Source organism: Talpa europaea (genome assembly GCF_964194135.1).
Source record: "Talpa europaea genome assembly, chromosome: X".
Taxonomy (NCBI): Eukaryota; Metazoa; Chordata; class Mammalia; order Eulipotyphla; family Talpidae; genus Talpa; species Talpa europaea.
Window position 1 is genome coordinate 91,231,241 of NC_140081.1, and position 16,623 is coordinate 91,247,863.

Genomic DNA, 16,623 nt, shown 5'->3' on the forward strand with positions numbered 1-16,623 from the left:
TATGTTGCCCCTAAATAGGAAATCAGGTTGACATTGAAGAATTAAACTTTAAGCTCAACACATATTTGATTAAGACAAATTTAACTTAGGTGATTCTCAAGCTGGCTGCATATTAGAATCCTTGGGGGAAACCTTTAAAAAATACAGATGCCCCAGGCTCACCACCGGAGAATCTCATTACCTTGGAGGGGGCAGTTCTTTTATTAAAAGCTCCCCAGTGATTCTAATTTGCTGTCGGGGTTGAGCATCCTCACATTAAGGAGCCAGAGGAGACTTCCAGCTCCAGGAGTTCACACCGTTGAAGAAAGGGAGGGGTATAATTAGCTGAGGAAGGTGGGCAAAAATTTGTCTCGAGCCCTTCTCTGACCATTGGTTCAAAATTTCACCCTCTATCTCCCATCCTTGCTCAATTGCGTCCCTTTATATTACTGTCTATTTAAAATATAAAGGCCTTGGGCCTCCCTGGTGGCACAAGGGGTTAAAGCACCGCACTATGAAGCAATCCGCAGCCTCGGCAGCATGAGTTCGATTCCTGGCGGCCAGGGAGCAACCCACATGGCGCAGCAGACCTCTCCTGACTCCCTGCTGCTCCCCTCAGCAGTGTATTTCAGTCAGTCTGCCTGTTCTGCTCTCCACTCTGTCTCTGGTGAATCCTCTCACACACACCACCCCCGACACTTCCGGCCTGTACCCCGGTTCTTATATACATAAATAGATAAATCTTAAATTAAAAAAAAAACCACTTTAAAATATAAAGGCCTTGAGAACAAGGTTTTTATTTTGTCTGTTTGTTACTAATTCCTATTAGAGATAGCCAAGCACATGGTAGATACCAGTGCATATTGAATGAATGAATGAGTGTGTGAATGAACGAATGAATGAATGACAGAAGCCAGTTGTTCTATTTCTTTGACAAGCAATTCCTACATCACAAATAACACAAAAGTAATACAGAGGCTTATCTTCAGCTGTGTGCATAAAACATCACCAAGTAATCGTTGGATTGAAATATCTGTTTGCCAAAGGAGAAAAAGAATATGCTGTCCTTGAAATGACCTTGGTCCCATGATGGTGGTATTAACAAATTGGCTCTCAAATTACACTTTGAATTATAGGGAGAAATATCTCGGGGGAGAGAAGGAAAACAATGAGCTAGTTGTGCCAACGATTTGATTCCTGTGGTATATTTTTCATTGTGCATTAATAAATTAGCATTGGGATTTTTGACATTCTTCTCATGAGCTTGATTGCCACGAGTGTACTCTTGAACTGGGAGTTGCTTCCCTCGGGTCCTCCGTATGTGACTCATTCGCTGAGTCCTCAATGCCAAGTGTTAGACCTTGGACTGGAGCAAATTCATCAAGGTCATGAGGGCGACCCTGTGGAGCCATTTTCATTTCTATCTAAAAGAAACTCGACATTTTTTCTAATCCCGATCCCATTTAGCAAACCTAAAAACTTCACACCGTCCTTGATGGTAATTTAAAGTTTCTAAATACCCAGGTGAAGACGGCTCTATAATTTGCCTTCTCAGATACAAAATTGCCCCTTTACCCACACTTCCTCCCCCACCCCCGTGCCGCTGTGCCTGCTTGGCTGAAGGTGTCCGCCCGCCTCTAGCTCACTTGAAGGGTCGCCAGGTCCTCTGCCTTTGGCTGTGACAGCCAGGCCGGCTTCCCAGCCACCAACTTCAGCTTCCTTGTAACTTAGTCTGAGCCTCTGGGGTGAGGAAGTGTTTTGAGAAGTTTTCTCTCATTGCCTCCTTAGTCTCCATTGTTTTTTTAAAATATGTATTTTACATCATTGATCATTTTTAAACAATGTTTGCTTGCCCCCCTCAGGGGTAGTCCCCATGGAGTTTCCTTCCCCAAGGCACCGGGGCACCTCGGCCTCAGTCCCAGGGGCTCCTCCCTCCCTGCCTCTGCTCCCTCTCCCGCCTCCTCCCCTGCAGGATGGCTCTGGTTTATAATTGCTTTTTTCTTGCTTTGCTCTGTTTTGTACTGTTATTATTATTCTTTTTACACTGATGTCTTATTTGGTTCCCCTATATTCCTGTTATAAGTGAAACCACCCGATATTTTTCTTTTTCCTTCTTATAGGAGAAATATAGGGGAATCAAGTAAGGGATCGGGGAAATATAATAATAAAAATCACAACACAACAAAACATAAACATACAACTATAAATCAGAGACATCCTGCAGGGGAGGGGGAGGGAGCGAGATCAAGACGAGGGAGGGACGAGCACAAGGGACTATGGCCATGGTGCACCTGTGAGTTGGTGGTGGGAATTCTATGGGGACTGCACCATAGCAACATTGTACACAAATGAGCAATGATGAAAAATATTAAAAAATATTTAATTAAAAACAATAGATAGCCACCCTTGGCTCTTGGCTGCTGGATCAGACAATGCAGGCCCGGGGTAGGGACTGACCAGCAAAAGTTTTCTGCAGTGGGAAAAATTGTAAATATTTTAGGTTTTGTGGCTCACATGGACTCTGTCACAAATACTCAACTCTTGCTGTTATAAGTTGGAAAAAAACAGATGATACATCAACGGATGGAACTGGCTCTATTCTGCTGAAGTTTTATTGACAAAAGCAGGTGGTAGGATGGATTTGGCTTATGGGGTCTGCTTACAGACCTCAGACTTAGAGTGTAATTCGGTGATGTTAAAAGAGATTTTAAAAATAACCTGAAGCATGTTCCTGAGGTGGAAATAAATGCTGTTCTTGAAGTTGAAATCTGAACTGCATGAAACATTAGTTGTGTTTTTAATCCATAAAAATTCCGTAAGCAAATTATCTTTTAAAAATTGAAACCTAATGTTCTATGTTATTGTATAACATTAGTAGCCGAGGATGTTTATTACTGTTAGTCTAGGGCATAGCTATTCTGCACACGCACTCTCACACTCAGGATTTTTGTATGCTTTTTTTGCTCTTGAAATCTTTCCTGCACTGCCCATTGTACAGTGTAAGCAGGTTCTCTGTGCTGTTTGCAGTTAAATCCTTTTGAAACACTGACCTCTCAGCTCCATGGTGGTGGCAGTGAGGTCACTTCCTCTTGCTATGTGTGAACTCTATCAACACACAAAAAATGAGTGTAGTCAATCCCTGTTCATCTAACTGCATTTTGGGGGCTGCTTTTCATAATAGCTGCCTGGACTAATATTTTGTATATGTTTTATTAGGTTGGCAACATTTTTCCAGTGATGCTATCCATCATGCAGTGATGAATTGCATGCTGGGGTACTGTTAGTTTGCATCATTAACCATTAGAAACAGTATGGAGTTATAGAGTAATCTCTCATTGTGCTAAGCACAAAATGTTTTTCTCTAAAATGAGCAATCTAAAGATAATCACATTTTATAGATGCAGACGATTTCACATTTCTCATGAACACAATCTGTGTTCAAAAATCATTATCATGCCAGTTAAATAAGCCATCACCCTGAAATGGCTGTCATTGTGCTTGGTGGACACGATCAATATTAACAGGACACTGGGCAAAAGTCATACCTCTGGTCTAGTGAGGAGCAGTTGACAACAATGGCAAAACCACAGTGGCTGTGGCCAGCAGTGTGCTGGGACTACAAGTAGCGGGACTCCCCAAAGGCATTAAAATGATCTATCCGGGGCTGCAAAGGCAGTCGGGGTCCAAATCAATGTTTCCAAAGAAGATGTAGTGAATCTGGGTTCCATTGTGGTGGATGTGAAGATCTGAAGTGCACCCATCCTGGTGGAGGACACAAGGTCGCAGGCACCTGGGCAAGAGAGAGGCTTGTGCGAAAGCAGGGGTGACAGTGTCCTGGCAGGGAAGGATGGCACGCTGTGGTGCAGCAAGCAGCTCAGTGATTGGTTGTCTGAGGACCAAGGAAAAGGGACTGGGGCCTTCTAGGAGCCAAGCCTTGTACACCGTGGCTCAAAGTTGATCCATGACGGTGTTAAGTAGGTATCTTTAGAGACAAGGCATGTAATGGGAGCCTTGGGGTAAAGGCCACATAAAGGTAAGTACATGGGTGCTTGTGGCTCCATCGCTGACCTCGGGGATCCTACCTTCAGGGCCCATAACTCCTCTAGCCCCCAGTGGCTTGTGAAGATGCCTCTTCTAAGATCTGAGCAGGCTGGAGGTAAGAGAATAAGGCAGAAGAACATCATGTTTCAAAACCAAGGACAAGATCTTTTGAGAGAAGGTTTACGTTGCAAGTTCCTGTATCTTCTTCAAAGCTCAGAACAAACATCTTCTGGTTGTGAGCATTCTCTGTCCAGCTATTTGTCTTCGTGGTAGCTCTGCTCCCCTGCTGTGCTTTGCGTGCTCCTCTGCTATCACCTCACAGGGCCAGATGCAATTGATTCTATGTATTTTTCTCCCTTACCTGGGAACTTTTGAGCGTAAGGACTCCATCTCTGCATCCTTAGAGCCTAACATGGTGTCTGAGTAAAGTAGCCATCAATAAAGAGAAAAAGCAGTGTGAACTGAATATCCAGTCTAACAATAATTGTTCAAAAATATTTTATTATGAAATAGATCCATTCCATTGAAGGATGTTTTCAAAATGCATGGAGTAAAAAAAGAAATGTACTATTATTTTACAAACCTGCAATTATACTCACACAGTGCATTTAACTGATTTTGCCACTTGCATCTCACGAGCATTTCAGTCTGTGATAAATTTCCAAACACTTTTTTTAAACTGCTCTCACGGAGACACTGGTGCTTACTAAGCATCCCACTTGGCCTCTGTTTCCCATCCCTCTACAGTTAGACAGGGCTTCATGAATAATTCTGGCCAATGGGCATAAGCAGAAAGGACAAAAATCACTTTTGGGCAGAGCATGGAACAGCTGGCATTCACCCATTTCTCTCTTTTTCTGCTGAGTGATAGGGAACGTTCTGTGGTGGGTTTTCCATCAGCCTTTGTCTCAGGATGGCCCCTGTGGAACTGAGAACGGAGACTCCTGTTATTCCATATCGGAGAGGGAACACAAGTGAGAAGCAGACCTTTGTTATGGTGAGCCACTGGGAATTCCTGGTTAATGTTATGGCAGCATAACCCATCCTACATACAGGTGTCGAGACTATTATTGTATGGCTAGGCCAGGCTTTGACAGTGGTATTTCAATTGCTTCTATTATTTGTCTAATGTAAACAGTGCTGTGTTGAATATCATTATATCTAAATCTTTTGAGAAGTTCATGATAATTCCCTTAAGACAAATTCCTACAAATTGAATTAGTGGGTTAAAGAATCTGGAGATTTTTGGGTCTCCCTGGTGGCGCAGGCGGTTGAGCGCAGCGCTGTGAAGCTGTCTGCAGCCTTTGCAGTGCCAGTTTGATTCCCACCAGCGTCAGAGCAGCCCACATAGCGAGCAGACCTGTCCTGTCTCACCCGCTGCTCCCCTCAGCCATGTATTTCATCAGTCTGCCTGTTCTGTTCCCCACTCTGTCTCTGGTGAGTCCTCTCACCCTCTTGTGTATGTGGCCTGTACCCCGGTTCTTGTATATATAAAATAAATCTAAAAAAAAAAAAAGAATCTGGAGATTTTTAAGGCTTGAATATATCTTGCAAAAGTCTCTTCCACCCAGAAAGATAATAGCAATTTATAGTCTCACTATCAATATCTGAATGCCAATGTCATCATGCCTCACCAGATTGGGTATCACTGTTTTTTTGAATACTTGCAAATGTGATAGGTAAAAAATTATATTGGCTTCAAATCGGATTCATTTTAATAACAAGATGACCTTAATACTGACAGATTTTCACTGGAGCTGTCTTTTAGCGGGCCTTGATTTCATGAGCCTGAGTAACTTGCAGATGGAGGTAGAACCTACTTAGTACAATGACTTCTGGATATAAAATGGAGACGGATCTGCCAATATAACCAGTGTGCCACTGACTTAGGTCAGGGCAACAATACCACATTTGAATCATTACATATTTTGTCTTTTGTTCTTTCCAGATGTTTACTCCTGAACTCTTAGGAAAAAAAAAAAAGTAAGGAAGATGGGATGTGGGCCTCCCCGGTAGCGCAGCGGGTTGAGCACAGTGCTGTGAGGCTGTCTGCAGCCTCTTCACCACGGGTTTGATTCCCGGCTGGCCAGGGAGATTCCCACATGGTGCAGCAGACCTCTCCTGCCTCGCCCGCTGCTCCCCTCAGCAGTGTATTTCGTCAGTCTGCCTGTTCTGTTCCCCACTCTGTCTCTGATGAATCCTCTCACCCTCCCGCACCTCTGGCCTGTACCCCAGCTATTGTATAAAAATAAATAAATCTTTAAAAAACAGAAGATGGGATGATTGATTTCCCTGGAATACTTTATAGATTCTAGGACAGCTGGTTGCACGGCTTGCACTTGTAAGAAGCTAAAAAGATTCTTGACTCCTCCCCTGAATCCTGCCCCAGTGATTTCAGTGACAATATACCTAGAGGTAATGAAGAGTCAAAAATAGATTAAAAGGATGAGATCACAGCATTTGGGTTGTTTCCAGGTTTTGCCTATTGTAAATAGTGCTGCAATAAACAGAGGGGTTCTTTTGGATCAATGTTTCTGGCCTGTCCCCCACTTTTTCTTTTTTTTTATAAAAGTTTTCAGGATCTGTCCACCCAGATCCACCATCAATTCTCAGTCCTTTCACTCGATCTCTCACTAGTCTTCTTTTTTTTTAATAGAGGCATGTTTTTATTTATTTATATATTTATTTGTTTTGTTTGTTTTTGTTTATACATGCACTGGGTACAGTCAGAAGCGCGGGAGGGTGAGAGAATTCACCAGAGCCAGAGCGGGGAGCAGAGCAGGCAGACTGACGCAGTACACTGCTGAGGGGAGCAGGGGACACGGCAGGAGAGGTCTGCGTGCCATGCGGGACCCTTGCTGTTGGCCTGGGGATAGAATTGGCGCTGCAGAGGCTGCGGGCAGCTTCGCAGCCCAGCACTCAACCACTGCACCACCGGGGAGGCCCTCCCTTCATTTTCAAGTAAAGTCAAAGTAGGGAAGCGAGCGGTGCAGGGTCCCAAGCTCCTAGGTAGGAAGAAGATGGAGCAGGAGCCAAAGGCAGCTCTCTTTGCTCCCACCCAGTGCTACTGTGACCTTGAACAACTGGCTGTTGTTTCTTTGCCACCTAAGTCAATTTGGATGAGAAGCATTCACACTGGTTTCGGAACGCCTATGAGTGTGACACGGTGGCAGATCCTGTTAATTCACAAGGGACTTCACGATCCAGCAGGGGAAACAGATAGAAAATCAAACAGGAGCTGAGATAACACCCATACAGGATGGTACTGAAAAAGCGAAGGAGTAGAGGCACTCCAACTGGCGCATTAGGAAGCTTTCTTTGAGGAGCTGGCTTTTGTGTTAAGTTTCCAAAGATAAGATTTCAATAGCAAGAGGAGGAGAAGAAGATATTTTTAAACTAGGAAAATGCTAAACATAAACAAAACCTTTGAAACTAAAACAAGTGGCAAATAAAATGCTCTGTTTTCAGGAGCCAGTAGAGCTGGATTTGAGTGCGGGCTACATTACTAGTTTTGTGACCTTGTCATTTGGCTGAATTAATCAGTTCATTTCAAAGGAACAATTTTACTACCCCCCCCCCCGGAAACACAGTTGTGCTTTCACCTTGTGGAAACAGAGCCTAATTTATTTAAGTACATCAAATATTGAAAAGTTTCTGCCAAAAATATGACATTAAAATAATGATTTATAGGCAAAAGTCTCTTTTCTTTTGGTTCCCTTCTCATAAAAACTGATAGTATCAAAATCTATTCCATTTATTAGTAAAATCATTTCTAATAAGTGGCTATATGGTAACTGAAAAAATAAAGGAATAATCCTAAATGTATAAATTCTAAGAAAGTGCATGAAATTTTCCTTAAAAGTGGTGTAGAAATAGTCTTTGATACTGGCAGATCAGAAGAAGAAAAAATTGATTTTTAAATTAGGAAATTGAATAAAATGAATTTAAATTTTAAATAGGAATGTGATTTCTTTTAATGATGTTTTTCTTTATAATTGTACTCTGGGCAATACCAACTGTGGTGGCTCAGTTTAAGTGTCAAATTCGCTGGTGTTTCTGTGAGGCTGTTTGGAGATAAGGTTAACATGTCAATCGGTAGACTGAGTAAAGCAGATTGCCCTCCCTAAAGTGGGTGAGCCTCACTCGGTATGTTGAAGGTCTGACTAGAACAAAAAGACTGGTTCTCACACCTCCCATAATAGGGAACAACCCCCCCCCTTTGCCCTGGTTGTCTTGACTGAGACACCATTTTTGTCCTCCCTTTGGACTTAGTAAATGTGGGCTCCTTTTTGGTCTCTGGGCTTTTTTTTTTTTTTTCTTTAAGATTTATTTATTCATGCATACAAGAACCTGTGTACAGGCCAGAGGCATGGAGGGTGAGAGGATTCACCAGAGCCAGAGGAGGGAACAGAACAGGCAGACTGACGAAACACACTGCTGAGGGGAGCAGCGGGCACGGCAGGGGAGGTCTGTTGCGCCATGTGGGAACCTCGCTGGTGGCCGGGGATCGAACTGGCGCTGCAGAGGCTGCAGGCAGCTTCGCAACCCAGCGCTCAACTGCTGTGCCACCGGGGAGGCCCTGGGCCTCTGGGCTTTTGACGGGAACTATATCATCAGATTTTCTGGGTCTCCAGCTTGCTGGCTCATCCTGCAGATCTTGGGAGTTGTCAGTTTATATTACCATGTGACATGGTAATTCCTTGTAATAAATCTCCTTCCGTAAATAGTTATGCACCACATAATGACATTTCCATCAACCATGGATCACATATATGACAGTGGTCCCCAAATTCCTGCTGCTTACTGACCACATAGCCAAGCTGACATTATAGCCTTTTACACTGGCAGCAACCTCATACAGCGTGTGTTTACAGCATCTCTTGATAGCATCATTTTCCCTTGAGGTTGATTTAATCTCGTGTTATTTTGCTCATCATGGCTCTTAAGTGTATAAAATCCACTGCTAATCACACAACTATGAAAGACGCATCATCTATAGACACATGTCTCGGAAAGTATCCCCATAACATGATTCATGATCCTATACACACATCACGTGGGTTCTAATTCTTTGAGAATCCTGAATTATATACTAACTTTCTTCATTAACCATTAATATAAAAGAGAAAACTGGCCCAGAATCATTCTTTTAAGTAGCAAGTTATACCTATAAAACGAGACACGTAAACATAATTAGACCAAGACCATACCCCAAAACATTCATGAACCATTACTTCTATAATAGCAGTTTTTTTTTTTTAAGATTTATTTATTTATTTATACAAGCACTGGGTAGAGTCAGAAGCACAGGAGGGTGAGAGAATTCACTAGAGTCAGAGCGGGGAGCAGAATAGACAGAAGGACCGAAGTACACTGCTGAGGGGAGCAGCGGGTGGCAGGAGATGTCTGCGTGCCATGTGGGATCCTTCTCGCCAGTGTCCCGGGATCGAACTGGCACTGCAGAGGTTGCAGGCAGCTTAGCAGCCCAGCGCTCAACCACTGTGCCACCGGGGGAGGCCCTATGATAGCAGTTTTAACAAAGGATGACATGTATTATAGACACATTTACTTGTACTTCCTGGTGGGTGTTATAGCTCTATCTTTCTTGAGTCTAGAGACCTGGACTTAAATCCCAATTCTGCTAATGTGATCCCGGACAAATGTATTTGAGTTAGACTCATTGTAGTTTCCACATAGTTAAAATAGAAATTTAAAAAATGTACTTCTGCAGAGTTGTTGGCAGAATCAAATAAACTTACATATGTATACGAGTATATGATTATTATATATAATACATTGAATATTGAATATTAAACACTGGTGGTACCTGTTCCCTCCCCAAGGTTCTGTGAGCTTTGTCATCTTTAGAGGACTGCACTTGGCGTTGGAACTGCCTTGCACTTTTGAAGAGCTTGCTGTGTGAGAGATTTTCCATTTCTGTGGGGGTAGCCAGAAGACCAGGGTTGACTGCTAAGGGAGGAGAAGACCTAGCTACTTTGCCCAGAGGTGAGATACACTGAGTGGAATTTATTCTCCAGTGTTCCCCTCAGCAACAGGATGAAACTGAGACTTCACTTGAAATTGCATCCTCGTGTGAATTCTCCCACTGCCCTATCCAGATTCCTACACTCTCTTCCTCTTTTCTTGCGGGCCCACTTCTGTCAGAAATTGCTTGGATGCCAATCCTTGGCTCAGAGAACCTAACCTAGGACAGTATGTGAGTGAAAGTGCTTTGTAAACTATAAGTAGGGTAACCATATGCTCTGGTTTGCCTGTGAACAGTCCTGCTGAATGCCTGTTGTCCCGGTGTACTTATTCCTACTACCTTCCTTTCACTTGCAAAAGCATCAATTTGATGGTCATCTTTGGAATAAAGGAATCTAGGGATGCCTGATCCAATAGGAAGTGAAAATAATGGTAACAACTGAACTCTGACAAGCAACTAATTTACATAATTTTTTAATCAATGAGTTGTTTGGTTGAATTGGTATCACATAGAAATTTCAGGATTAAGAGTATGTGATTTTTCAAAAATAACACTTAGAATGTGCTATGCTTCTTACTACCTATAGGATGGATACTTTCTAATAAGAAAGTTCTTTGAGAAAGTTTGTTCAATAAATGGTGCTGGGAAAACTGGGTCGCTACATGCAAAAGAATGAAGCTTGACCACCACCTCACACCATACACAAAAATCAACTCAAAATGGATTAAAGAACTAGACATAAGACCTGAAACCATAAAATATATAGAAGGAAATATAGGCGAAACACTACGTGATTTGCACATCAAAGACATCTTTACAGACACATCACCCAAAGCAGTGATAGTGAAGGCAAAGATAAACAGCTGGGACTACATCAAATTAAAGAGCTTTTGCACAGCAAAAGAGACAATAACAAAAACAAAGAGAAACCCCACCAACTGGGAGAACATTTTTGCACCCAACACTAATGATAAAGGACTGATCACAAAAATCTGCAAAGAGCTGATGAGACTCAACAACAACAAAGAAAATAATCCAGTCAAAAAATGGGCAGAAGAGCTTAAAAGAAACTTCTCTGAAGAGGAAATGCAAATGGCCAACAGGCATATGAAAAAATGTTCAACATCACTTGTCATCAGGGAAATGCAAATCAAAACTACCATGAGATACCATCTTACACCAGTGAGAATGGCACATATTAAAAAAACTAGCAACAACAAATGTTGGCGAGGGTGTGGAGAAAAAGGAACTCTTCTGCACTGTTGGTGGGAGTGCAAACTGGTCCAACCACTGTGGAAAGCTGTGTGGAGATTTCTGGACCTACTAAACATAGAGCTTCCATATGATCCAGCAATTCCACTCCTAGGTATTTACCCAAAGGACACAGAAACATCCATTCCAAAGAACACCTGCACCCCTATGTTTATAGCAGCACTGTTTACAATAGCTAAGCTTTGGAAACAACCCAAATGCCCAAAAATAGATGACTGGATCAAGAAGATGTGGTACATATATACCATGGAATATTACTCAGCATTCAAAAAAGATAAACACATGCAATTTGCTGCAACATGGATGGCGCTGGAAGGGATCATGCTCAGCGAAATAAGCCAAAAAGAAAAAGAAAAATACCGGATGGTCTCACTCATAGCAGGAATCTAGAAAACTTAAATAAGGGACCAGGAAAATGAATAACTATAAGAAAGTGAAAATCAAAATCAACAAAAAACTATGAACCAGAGACACTTTTAGGGGGGCGGGGGCGGGAGGGGAGGGATTGGGGTCAGAATGGGGGGCTGCAATTGTATGGGGAATATAACAATAAAATTTATTAAAAAAAAAAAAAAGAAAGTTCTTTGAAAACTAACATGCCTATAATGTTATGATGCATTGTCACTTCAATAAAAATAAATAAAGTGGATATTTGTAATTTATTTAGTAAATTACTTATGAATATTGAAAATAGCACAGATCTCACATATTGTGTATAAAATGAACCCTATGTAAAAGAAAGAAGTAATCAGCAATCATGTTAATATTTATGGTAAAGATTTTTTATCCTCAACATTCTTGGGCTCAATTTATAAATGGGTTTTACTTAAGAATAGGCATCAAAAGAGGTGCCCCAAAACCTTGACCAACCACATAATAGAATAGGAAGTTCACTTCTGAGGCAGAACAGTGTCTTGCATCCCTGTGTAGATTGTTTGGCTAGTTGAAGAGGCTGAATTGGCAGTTAAGTTCTTAACATTGCTCAAAATACTTTTGTCCACCTAACTTGACATGTCCACAAGTCCTCACCCTTGAGTGTGACCTGTACTTCACATCTCTTTTCCCAGCGCAGCTATCACTGGAGCCAGTAGCAGATGAGGGAATGGACAACTTTTCAATGGATGGCCTTTGAGAAGAATAGGGAGGTGAAAACAAGAGAATTCTGAATTCTAGCAGGCGTTACGGACTAATAAGAATATGCCACCTCTATTCATTTTGACAAGATTATCTTAATTGTTTCCAGAGCTCTGTCCCTAGCATTGTTCATTTTAAGCAGACACATCAATTAAAGGTGCCTTTAATAGTGTAATTAAAAAGTAAGTTTTTGGAACTATAGTCTGATTAAATGATTTATCATAAAGCCATTAGTTGTTTAATTTTGTTAATGCAAATGAGAAATTATTTCCCCAGACGCAAATACAATGAGTTTCATATGACCTCATAGGCACATACAAGTCCCCAAAATCCTTGTGTCTTAATTTGAATACATGAGTGGCAGACACCTTAATTTGAATAAATGGGAAAAAGGAAAAGAAAGTTTCATTTGTAAATTCAGTCATGCCCTGTCACTAATCCTAACCACCGCGTTAATGGGTGGCTTACTTTAATTCAAATTCTCTTTGAAATAGGTTAGGTGACTCATCTCTCTTCTGAGTTATGAGTGTGCCTCTTGAGACTTCCCTGCCTACAATACTCAGTTGTCAAGCTCAGGAGTGGGATATCATAAACAAAAGCCTATTTTTATCAGCTTTACTGGGATAGACACGTACCCTAAGTACATTTTGCATGATTATAAGCCTTAGAAGAAGCATGACACAGCACAAAATTGATTACGTTTTAAGTATCATAAACACTTAATTTACATGTGATGAGACAGTTACTGTCAAAGATCACATATCATCTGGCTGTTCCATGAAGGAATCGAATCTGGAAGTTCGAAAGAGACTTGATAAAGGTATGTGGCATGCTCTCCCAGGCGGCACATGCAAGGACACATCCAGAAATCTTCACTTTTTGTTTTTGCCTTGGATTTGGTTTGTTGTAGTGATTTCCTGGACCTCGATGAATTGCAAACCTAGGGTTCTTTGTAACCCTGTCTGCTATCTCTCTTTTCTACTCCTCCCCAAGCCGGCTTTCCTTCATGGGTGAACTAATAGGGACTTGCTCTTGAGCCCAACAGTGAAAAAGTTTCTTAAGTGTACTTCTGTAGAAAAAAACCTCAACGGCTGTTTTAGTTGCTCAAGAGAGATTTGTTCCAAGTACCCTAAAATACAGTCGAAACAAGAGGTTGTAAAATAAGCTGCTGCATGGAATCCGAAAGCCTTCCATGAAAACACGCTGTGACTAACCTCCTGGGAAACAGGAGTCCTGGATTTGCCGGGTCAGTGGGTGACCTGTTGGGGGGACTTCCTGGCAATGCCATGGCTGGCACCTGGCACCCTCTGACACTCATCCACCTGCAGTGTCTCTCACTCTGCCCTAGGTCTGCCTCTTACAAAATGGAAAGAAAGAAATCTGAACCAGCAATGGGCACATACAGGGGGTCCTGACTTCACATTGTCTGCCGATGGCTGGAAACCGCCATTTTAAATGAAATGCTGCAGAATGAAAGCCCATGACGAGGATTCTTCAGCCTGATTTCTTATTGTTTTGTCAACATTATCATTAAATGACCTTGAAAGAAAGGACATCATTCAAGGACCAGCTGTAATAGTTGCCAGCACTTTTGTGTCCCTTTCATCTCTTTTATTCCTCAGAGTTAACTCAGGGAAGTAAAACTAGTCTCCAGGTTTTGGATGTAAAAGCTGAGTTAAGTGAATTGCCCAAAATTTCAGCGTTAGTAGAAAAATTGGACTTGAAATTCAGATCCGTCTGGCTCTAGAAAGAGTGTTCTTACCCACTGAGATATGTCCCCCCTCCAGCCCTGTGAACCTGGCTCGCCACTCATCCTGACCTTGACCTTTTGCGTGCTTCACTTGGATTTGTCCAAGTCTCACCTCCTCTCTGGTTGTCCCTGATTCTCTTGGGATCTGGATCTCTCTGTTCGCTGCCCTGTTTTGCCACTGTGCCAGTGTTCCCTATTGATCTGGCTTTATACAGGAGCCTGGTCACACGCCTTCCAGAACTGAACACGGAAATGTGCTGATACTTAGCTAGTCAGCATGGGAACCTACCAGAAGCATTTTCAGTGTCCGTTTGCCAAGTGCTACAGTTGTATGTAGGTACAAACCAAGCAGCCCATGGTGTGGCATTGTAGTTGGAAGGCACCAGTCGGAGGGGCTTTACCCATGGGTGAAAAATAAGAGGCCTCCCTAGGAAGTCAGAGTGAAAAAGGTCAAAGAGACAAGAAGGTAGTAACTAGGACAGATACGTGACCTGTGACTATTAAGGAGCCAAAGCTGGCAGGTGAGCTAGAAGACTCTATCTGCGGTCTCCTATGCAGGTCATAATATTTGGGTGTACAGTCGAAAGCATTTTCCAGCTTTGTATGCCAGCCAGTGAATTAATATCAAAAAATATTATTTTATTTAAATTAAATGTCTTAGCACATCTGCATGCTTGGAATGCTTTCAAGAGGCACAACCTAGGAACAACTGCTCATTGGTTTAGTGGGAGAGATGGTTCCTGAGTGTAATACATATTAGGGAAAGCAGGATACTCCAAATATCCATGGTCTGGGCCTCTCAGGGCAGCAGATAGATTGCATCTATGTACTTGAAAACCTGTGAAAAATCTCAATAATCTTATCTTTTCTCTTGCTATTTTGCATCAGACTCCTGAAGCTAATGTGGTTGCTTCTTCCCGGGCCACTGGCATCTTGTATTTTCTTTTTAAAGATTTATTTATTTTTATACAAGAGCTGGGGTACAGGCCAGAGGCACAGGAGGGTGAGAGGATTCACCAGAGACAGAGCGGGGAGCAGAACAGTCAAATGACAGAAATACACTGCTGAGGGGAGCAGCGGGCACCACAGGAGAGGTCTGCCACACCATGTGGGATTCTCGCCAGCAGGCAGGGATTGAACCGGCACTGCACAGGCTGTGGACAGCTACACAGCGCGGCGCTCACCCGCTGTGCCACCGGGGAGGCCCGGCATCTTGTATTTTTAATAAGCACAATGACACTCTTTTTGTTTATCTTCAGAACAACAAAACTACAATATAAAGCATCACTGGGTGTTGCTAAGACCAGTGCCAAGTCCATCAGCACAGGAGCAAGGGAGCAGATATAGCCAAGTTCTCGAAAGCAGGTTTTCACAAGGACCTTCTGGACCCCGTCTTGCAGGCACGCTGTGTTCATCCCTTCTCCAGGTCTGTGCTGAGGCAGTGGAGCAATGTGGCAGAGCCTGAGGTTTAGATTCATAGATGGGTTTGTATCCCAGTGTTAAAAGCTATTATTTTAGCACATTACATCACATATTTAAGCTTTTGCTTTTTCTCATCTGTAAAATGGGTACAAGACTAATACTCCCATATGTGTTTTTTGAAGCAAACAGTCTTGGTATAGAATTCTAGTTCTGCCACATGTTATTTAAACTTGGGTCAGCTTCTATTACACCTTGGGCTGCTTCTTCCTCTGTAAGATGGGAAAAAATAGGACAGCTGGCTTAGGATTACTATGAGAATGCAAAGAAATAATACACGTGAAGCTTCTGCACAGTGCATGACAAGTAGTAAACATTTACCAGATGGAAACTGTGATTTTCATTAATACTTAATGGCACTATGCTATCACTGATTAGGTATTTTTATGTGTGTCAGCTCATTGATCCCTCCCAACAGGAGATCTATCAGGAAGGTAGTGGAATTATCCCATTTTCCAGAAGGGAAATCTGAGTCCCAGAAACATTAAGTGAATCAAAAAGTCCCACTAGTTACGAATAACTGACAGAGCCAGAAATTCACCCTGTCTTTCTGACTCCTGTTTTTTCACGTCACTGACTTTCTGTTAAGTGTAAAGTGGTGTGGGAAACTGCAGGGGATGATGCTTAATGAAATAAGTGGAACAGAGACAGACAGACAATATACGGAGCCACTCATGTGGTAGATAGAGAAATCAAGCAGATGAACTGAAAAAAAAAAAAAGAAATAAACTTTGTCTAAAAGTGGGGCAACCCTGGGGATGTTTCTGAATAACAGCCTAGGCCGTGGGGTGCCAGGTGGGTCTGAGACCCCTGTGTGGCTCTGGACTGGTCCGTAGCAATATCTCTCTGAAGTAGCCAACTTCACATTGCCAGTGGACTGCTTGTGAAAGAATCGTCACTGGAACTAAGAAGAGGCCCCAAGCCAGACTCCATGTCCTGCTAGATGAAGGAGCTTGAAAAGTTCCTCATCTTTTCAAAGCCT